Source organism: Leptonychotes weddellii, chromosome 11 (genome assembly GCF_054177405.1).
Source record: "Leptonychotes weddellii isolate Sample4059 chromosome 11, ASM5417740v2, whole genome shotgun sequence".
NCBI classification, from domain to species: Eukaryota; Metazoa; Chordata; class Mammalia; order Carnivora; family Phocidae; genus Leptonychotes; species Leptonychotes weddellii.
In genome coordinates, this window is record NC_138379.1 from 68,536,215 (window position 1) to 68,544,401 (window position 8,187).

The window sequence follows — 8,187 nt, forward strand, 5'->3', positions numbered from 1 at the left end:
CAAGAATTAAGCTTTCCATAGGGCAGCTAATGGAGGCATCAGGGGTATGTATATACAATGGAATATCATTCAGCCTTTAAAAAGAAGGAAATCCTGACATTTGTGACAATATGAAAGAATCCAGAAGACATTATGCTAAATGAAATAAGTCACAGAAAGACAAATACTTCACAGTGTTACTTATACATGGAATCCTAAACAAACAAACAAACAAACAAAAAACACAACATTTTGAAATGATAGAATAGTGAGTAGAATGGTGATTGCTGGATGGGGTGGTAAGGAAAATGGGGAGAGTTTTTTACAAACACCTGAACAACAAAGGCTCACCATAGGCTCCTCTGAAATCTGGGCATAGTTTACGTGGGTCCTCTGCTTCAGGGTGTCTCATGAGCCTACCATTAAGATGCTGGCCAGGTTGAGTTTTCATGTGAAAATTTGGGGAGGGATCCACTTCCAAGCTCATGAGGTTGTTGGAGGATTGACATTGTTGTAGGTTGTTGAACTGGTCACAGGTCCTGCCCACACTCAAGCGGAGGAAGTTACACAGCAGCATGAATACCAGGAGATGAGTATCACTGGGGACCAGGAGGCAGACTGTGGTAGGTGGCTCCTAAGATGGCCCCACTGATCCCTGCTTCCTGGTGTTCAGACTTGTAAAATCTCCTCCCCTGGAGTAAGTTCCTTCTAAAAATCCCTCAAAGTTGAAGGGATGCCATATTTGTGACAGATATAATGAAGTTATACAAGATTGTACCTTCTGTCTTAATATAGGCTCTTGTTTTTTTCTGGCTTGTATGAAGCCAGCTGACATGTTGTGAGCTGCTGTATGGAAAGAACTGTATGGCCAGAATCTAAGGGTGACTTCCAGTCAGCAGCCAGCAAGGAACAGAGGTCCTTGATACAATAACTCACAAAGAACTGAATCCTGTGTTATGTGTACACACACACACGCAGACACACACACACACACACGAATATTATTCAGGCATGAGAAAGAAGGAAATTCAGTCATTTGTGACAACATGGACAGAACTTTGAGGACATTTTGCTAAGTGAAATAGACAAAGAAAGATACCATTTAGAAATCTAAAAAAAAAAAAAAAGCCAAACTCATAGAAACAGAAAGTAGAGGGTCTGACAGGTGGGGTACATGGGGAGATGTTGGTCAAAGGGTACAAACTTCCAGTGTATCAGTGGGTATCAAACCATTCAGAACAGCTTTTATTATTTCCAGTTAGGTCTGTGTTCTCTTTTAAGTTAACCCCTTGTAGTTTTCCAAGGGCCCATTGGGAACAATTCCTGCCAAGAGAGACCAAAATTTTTTCATACTGAGAGCTGGCCTTTGCCCATGTCTGGCTTCAGCCATTGGATACTCTGCATCTTGGAATCCAAGGGCATCCCCAGCCTGCTGTGGAGACATTGTCTCCATATCTATGGTGCCATAGCTCCTGGTTTGCCTTGGACAGGTTTGGGTTATGTCTGCTATCTCAAGGTAATTATTAAATGTGTAAACATTCACTTCTAAAAGTTTCATGGATGGAATAATAAATACATTATCACTCTTAATTAACATCAGCAAATATTTCTCAAGTTCTGCACCTAACTCTAGTTTATAAGATTTCACAATCTATTACTTTTCTTTGGAGCACAATTAATATGAATTTGATCCTTGCATTTCCCTTCCTTCCTCAAACACAGATAAGCTTCTGATCTTCCTTCTAATGGTATTTATACCTGGGATCCCAGCTTGCTCACATTCTGAAGAGCAAAATCTTCTTCACTAGCATTAGAGTGCACCAATCTTGTCTCCAGAGCCATCAATACCAACTTTCTAGATCCTGTCTTACAAAATGCTTGTTTCTATGAGGCCTAACTCTGTGTCCTGTCTTAGAGAGCACTTTAAACCATGGTTTGCTTCAAAGTGACTGCAGAATTCTAGGTGTCAAACATCTGTGTGACCTTTGACAGCCCATCTCTCTGAGGCTCAATTTCCTGGGCTGTAAAGTATGGATAATAATATCAACTTCATGGAGTTGCTGTAAAGTTTACCTATTTTACTTAGGTATTTAATGTGACAAGGTGTCACATGAAAAATGTAGGTTGTATTGATTTGATTTGTCTTCACTGTATTCAAGTTATCCTCCTAGCTGAAAGCATATTATTACCCCTCTATTTAACCCTGCCATATTGTCACCCATATCTCAGACTAATAACCCTTTTTTCTCAGTAGATGAGTGCTGAGAGTGATTTTTTCCTAGCTGGTGATTGTTTTTGTATTATTCATTAATTCTGTAGGGTTTAATGAGCAGTTGCTATGTGCCGGCCTCTCATTGTTTCATTTCTTTATCATTCATTTGGTCTTACGGTATGCATAATATGCATTTAAAAGAAAATTAGCAGATATAAATCATTGGCTATTGAATGGTGCCAAGGCTTACATAGACTGAAATCCACACACTTGGTCTATAAATGATGTTTCTACCTGCCAGGTCCAGTCTATTTTTTTTAGCCTCTGCATGCAGCCTCCTCCTCACAGTGAGGCTACTTGGTCCTGCTTGCAGAGAGTATTGACCCCACCACCAGAGTCCTGATGGTAGTACTTCATCAGCTGTAGTCATAAACATAGGAACTTGGTATTAAGGATACCTTGCCTCTAGTCCAACCTTGGCACAATAACAAGAATCTGATAGTGGGGCTCCTGAGCTGAGCCCCAACCTGGGTCCCAATATTTACAACCACGATCCTTCCCTGGACCCTGCTTTAGTGAATGCTTTAAAGCATCAAAGCTCTCCTGAATCCCAAGCACTGCCTTGTTATTTCATGCCCTTCCTAAGAACTAGCACTCAGATAAAAAGCTTCTGCACAGCAAAGAAAACAGTCAACAAAACAAAGAGGCAACCCACAAAATGGGAGAAGATATTTGCAAATGACACTATAGACAAAGCACTGATTTCCAAGATCTATAAAGAACTTCTCAAATTCAACACCCAAAAAACAAATAATCAAGTCAAAAAATGGGCAGAAGACATGAACAGACACTTCTCCAAAGAAGACATACAAATGGGTAACAGACACATGAAAAAATGTTCATCATCGTTAGCCACCGGAAATTCAAATCAAAACCACATTGAGATACCACCTTACACCAGTTAGAATGGCAAAAATGGACAAGGCAAGAAACAACAAATGTTGGCAAGGATGTGGAGAAAGGGGAACCCTCTTACACTGTTGGTGGGAATGCAAGTTGGTACAGCCACCCTGGAAAACAGCATGGAGGTTCCTCAGGACATTAAAAATAGAGCTACCCTATGACCCAGCAATTGCACTATTGGGTATTTACCCCAAAGACACAGATGTAGTGAAAAGAAGGGCCATATGCACCCCAATGTTCATAGCAGCAATGTCCACAATAGCTAACTGGAAAAAGCTAAGATGCCCTTCAACAGATGAATGGATAAAGAAGATGTGGTCATATATATTATGGAATATTACTCAACCATCAGAAAGGATGAATACCCAACTTTTACATCAACATGGATGGGACTGGGGGAGATTATGCTAAGTGAAATAAGTGAAGAAGAGAAAGTCAATTATCATATGGTTTCACTTATTTGTGGAACATAAGGAATAGCATGGAGGACATTAGGAGAAGGAAGGGAAAAATGAAAGGAGGGAAATCAGAGAGGGAGATGAACCATGAAAGACTGTGGACTCCAAGTAACAAACTGAGGGTTTTCGAGGGGAGATGGGTGGGGGGATGGGTTAGCCCAGTGATGGGTATTAAGGAGGGCACGTTCTGCATGGTGCACTGTGTGTTACACGAAAACAATGAATCATGGATCACTACATCAAAAACTAATGATGTATTGTATGGTGACTAACATAACATAATTAAATAAAATAAAATTAAAAAAAAGAATATACTTATCTTGACAAACACACACACACAAACACACACACACACACACACACACAAGAACTAGCCTTCATTTCTAGGCTGCTAGCTAGGTTCTATTTCATATGGACAGACTTATATGAAGTCAATGATCCATGCTTCTAAATCCCACCCCCTCTAGAGCACCCTTTGATACTTTACCTTGGGCCCCACCTTCCTTGACTCTTACCTGGCCTGCCATTGCTATATACAATTAAACATCCTTTCTGGCCAGCCAGAGTTCTCTACCCATATTGGTAGCTGAATTACCCTCAGTTGTGACCTGACCTGAGTGGGAGGGTCTAGGTGTACTATCTTATAAGATCGAAGTGAGCAATTCTAATGAATCCTGAGAAAAGACCTAACAAATGAGATAACGAGAGCCTGCCTTATTTACTCTGTGATGAATAGATTCCTGGGGTTTCTGTCTACTCAGTCATGAACTCCGGAGCTCTGACATACTCTAGCCCTGCCTTGACCCTTAAGACATTCTTCCTTTTTCTTCAGTGAGTTGAGAAAGAGAGGCTGTCTATAGACAGAGGTGATGATCCAGGCATGGTTACACGGGACCTATGACTTTATACTCTCTCTTTTATCCACACTTTTAAAGTCACACATTTAATTTCAGAGAGGCTAATTAGGCCCATTGCTCATCCTCATCGGAAAATCAGTCATGGAAAATGAATACAGCACAATGAGCTTGATTGAGTGCTAAAAGACAATGTAAGACTCAATGTTTGACAAACTGAAATGATACCTCTGGTAGCAGGACCATGCAGTTCCCAAATACTGCAAATTATCCAGCAAGGGAAGAAAGCCTGATAGACTTAGTTAGTATCTGGAAAACAATTTCATACTAGAATAAACAGAGGACACATAAAGTAATGAATGCACTGCAGAATCTAGATCTCAACCTGGGTCTTAATATTACAATAACAACAATAATAACAAAATTATTATTTCCAGCAATGACTGAAAATCATATTGTTTAACAAAATAAGATAAAAGAGGCTTGGGGTAGAGAGCTAGTTGTCTGATGGACCACATCCTGAGATGATAAATATCTAATGTCAAGTCACAGGCTTCTAACAGACAGACAATCAGGCAACTTGGTTACATCTCAATGAGCAGGAAGATGAGAAAGGACATAGAAGAACATTAGAAGGAAAGATACAGCAGTTACTAGCGGATGGCTGTAAAATTGGTAAACACCTACAGGGACTGATTCTGAGAGAAAGAAGAGAAAACATAAATCATCAACATCAGAAATAAGAGAGGGGCAAACCTGAATTGTGTTGTCTTCTTTTAAGGTATTAAGTTTTGTCATAGAGGTAATCACAGATCCTTTTGGTTCCTGCCAAAGGACATGTTTCTCATTCCTAAGATATGAGTTTTCTGGTTCTGATCAAACAGGCTAAAGTGCTCAGTGAGATCTCTCAATCTCACTGGCTGGAATTCAACCTCCTGGTGCTAATTGGCATCCTTTGTCTCTGGCTCCCACCCCATCTAGGCCATCTTTACTAAGCCTATGCAATATGAATTTACACACATTCAGCTAACCTTAGTACAAGGGTCAAGCACATGGGAAAAAATGCATGCAGACTTCTGCTCTCCCTGTCTATTGTGAGTCCCACACATTCTGCCATGTCTGCAGGCTGGAATTCCAGTCTGAGCTCTACCCCCTGGGCTCAGTGAGGCTGTTTTGTTTTTTTTGTTTTTGTTTTTGTTTTTGTTTTTCTCTTTCCACCTTCCTCTGCCATGCAGACAAGTGCCATAAGAGAGAAAGCCTTGGTGACTATGGGGCTTACAGGGTGCATCTCTTCCATATGCTACTGTTCTCTGCCACCTATTGATTAATGTCAGAAAATAGCTTTCTCATTTCTTTACTGTTTCAGAGTTGTTTATATCAGGAAGGTTACGTCCAGCACTAGTACCTATGCATGGTTGTAAGCAAAATGCTATGTGTGTACATAGAAATGTTGGGAAATAGATAAATGCTCTTTATAGTTCAGAATAAAAGGGTGTGTCAAGATGGCAAGATACTTAGTTTTTTATGGAAAACATGGCTAAAGAGGCATAATTCCTAGTATTTGACACATTTTCTCTGTGTGATAGGGGACAGCATGGGGTAGGATCAGCAGAATACCTGTGATGCCCACCCAGGGACCCTGAGATGAAGCATGAGGGACAGCAGGTGCACAGGCTCCTGCCCTCACCTCTGGCTTTCTCTACACCTGAACTCACCCCTACACATCTCATTTTCCAATCAACCCAAACTAGGACTAACTAATGAAATACTCTCTTATCATATGTAGCCACTTGCAGACTTTGAAATAATGTATCCATATTTAGCTTCTCTCAGAAGGAAGGCATTTTGCAGATAGAAGAAACTGAAGCTCATAGAATATGGATGGCTGGTCCAAAGTCATAGAATAAACATTGGAGGCAGAGCAAGACCCCAAGACTTTTAGCTTTTGATCTTCAGATGTTGACAGACTTGTCAGGGAGAGGCAGGACCATCTCCAAAATGAAAGCCCCATGTAATGTATGGGGATTAACATAAGAATAAAAAAAAAATGAAAGCCCCATCTTTCTGCTGAGCCTGCTAAGGTTAGACTTGGTCTGTTAGATATTAACTCCACACTTGGTATGACTCATTTGAACTAGATTCATCTGTCTCTAAATTTAAGGTTCAGGCTATTTGTCTGGTCTGGAGTTTTGCCTCTTTGAAGACAGCCACATCTGCCTCTTCTATCTGGATTATAAACTAATGAGAGCAGGAGAGACCATTTATCATTTTAATGAGATCCTCACATTCAGATATTAGAGACCTCTAATTTATTGGTGCTTTAGAATAAAATACTAAGGAAATCATTACCTCCTGCAACTGACTGGTTCTGTCAACCTTTTTAATGTAATCCACAGAGAAGCCTTAGATAAATCATCTGCCTGGGGTTCCTACTGGAACTGCCTCTTTCCTCCTACCTATACTCCTGATGGAAATGTCTGCACCACTTGCCCAGGCTAGACCCTGCCTAGCCTTCCCTCTCTGTCTGGATCTGCCTCTTATCACCTACTTGGCACAAACACCATAACTGTGGGTATTATGATTTCTTAAGATACAGTTGCTGTGAGACCAGAGCCATAGCTGGGAAGCCTCAGTCCTGCAGATGGTTTGAGCTTTCCCTCCACCTCAAGCTAGATGATGTAAGTCCTGTTGTACCAGCTGATATATCTCCCTACTACAGTACCTGATATGTATAAAATATCCCTCAGATGTGGCTGTTCTCAGAACCTATGGGACCCGCCTCACACATCTCCCCACTGGCAGCTGACATGCCTTTATACTCTGCTCTTTATGGCAGAGGATGTCTTCACCTCACACTTAAGAGGGCTCAAAGCATGTTTTAGACCCCTTGAATTCATGCCCCAAATTATCAGACCTCAAGTACAGGACTATAACCAGGCCCATAAGAATAAGGAGCACTCCTCAAAATCTTGTCTGATGGAGGCCAAGCCCAGCCCTCCCTTAGATGAGGATGTGAGTAGCCTGTCTCTTTGCAAGATCTCAGGTCCTCTTTCTAGAAATGGGTAAAGAGTGGTTATTTTTTGCCTAAACACTGATTGATTTCATTGCAAAAGGATCCCCAAATCTAGAGAAGCTCTTATACCCATTAAATAGTTTCATTCTAGAAATAACAAATTCCATCAATTTTACTCCACAGATGCAGAAAAATGTTTTCTGTGCTCATTTAACTTCTGGTAGCCTCCAGGTAAGAGTCAGTACTAGAGTCTATGTGGGAGATCCTGGGTGCAGAGGTTGCTGCCCTCAGCGTCTGAGAAATTAGGCCTGCAGCCCTACCTCTGGTCATATGTGTGAGCCTGGTGCTTCTCCCTTCATGTCTGAGAGAGATCAGCCCTGCCTGGACTCCCATGAGGACTGGAAAGCTGTGCCAAGGATCCCACCACTTCCAACAATCCAGGACTCCACTAGGCACATACTTTAACTGCAAATAAACAAGGAGTCATGACTTCATTAATGTGCATTCTCTTAATTTGGAATTTGTGTTCTTTCAAATGCTATCTTTATCTTTCTGTTATATGTTTTACAAGGATTTGCTGAGCAAATTAAGAGAATAAATGAGATTTTATAAGAATATTTAAACTCCTTAAAATAAGGAAACTATTAAGCACTTTAGGCATAGAGTTTTACATAACAAAAACCCCTCAGTCTTAACTAGGCATTAATA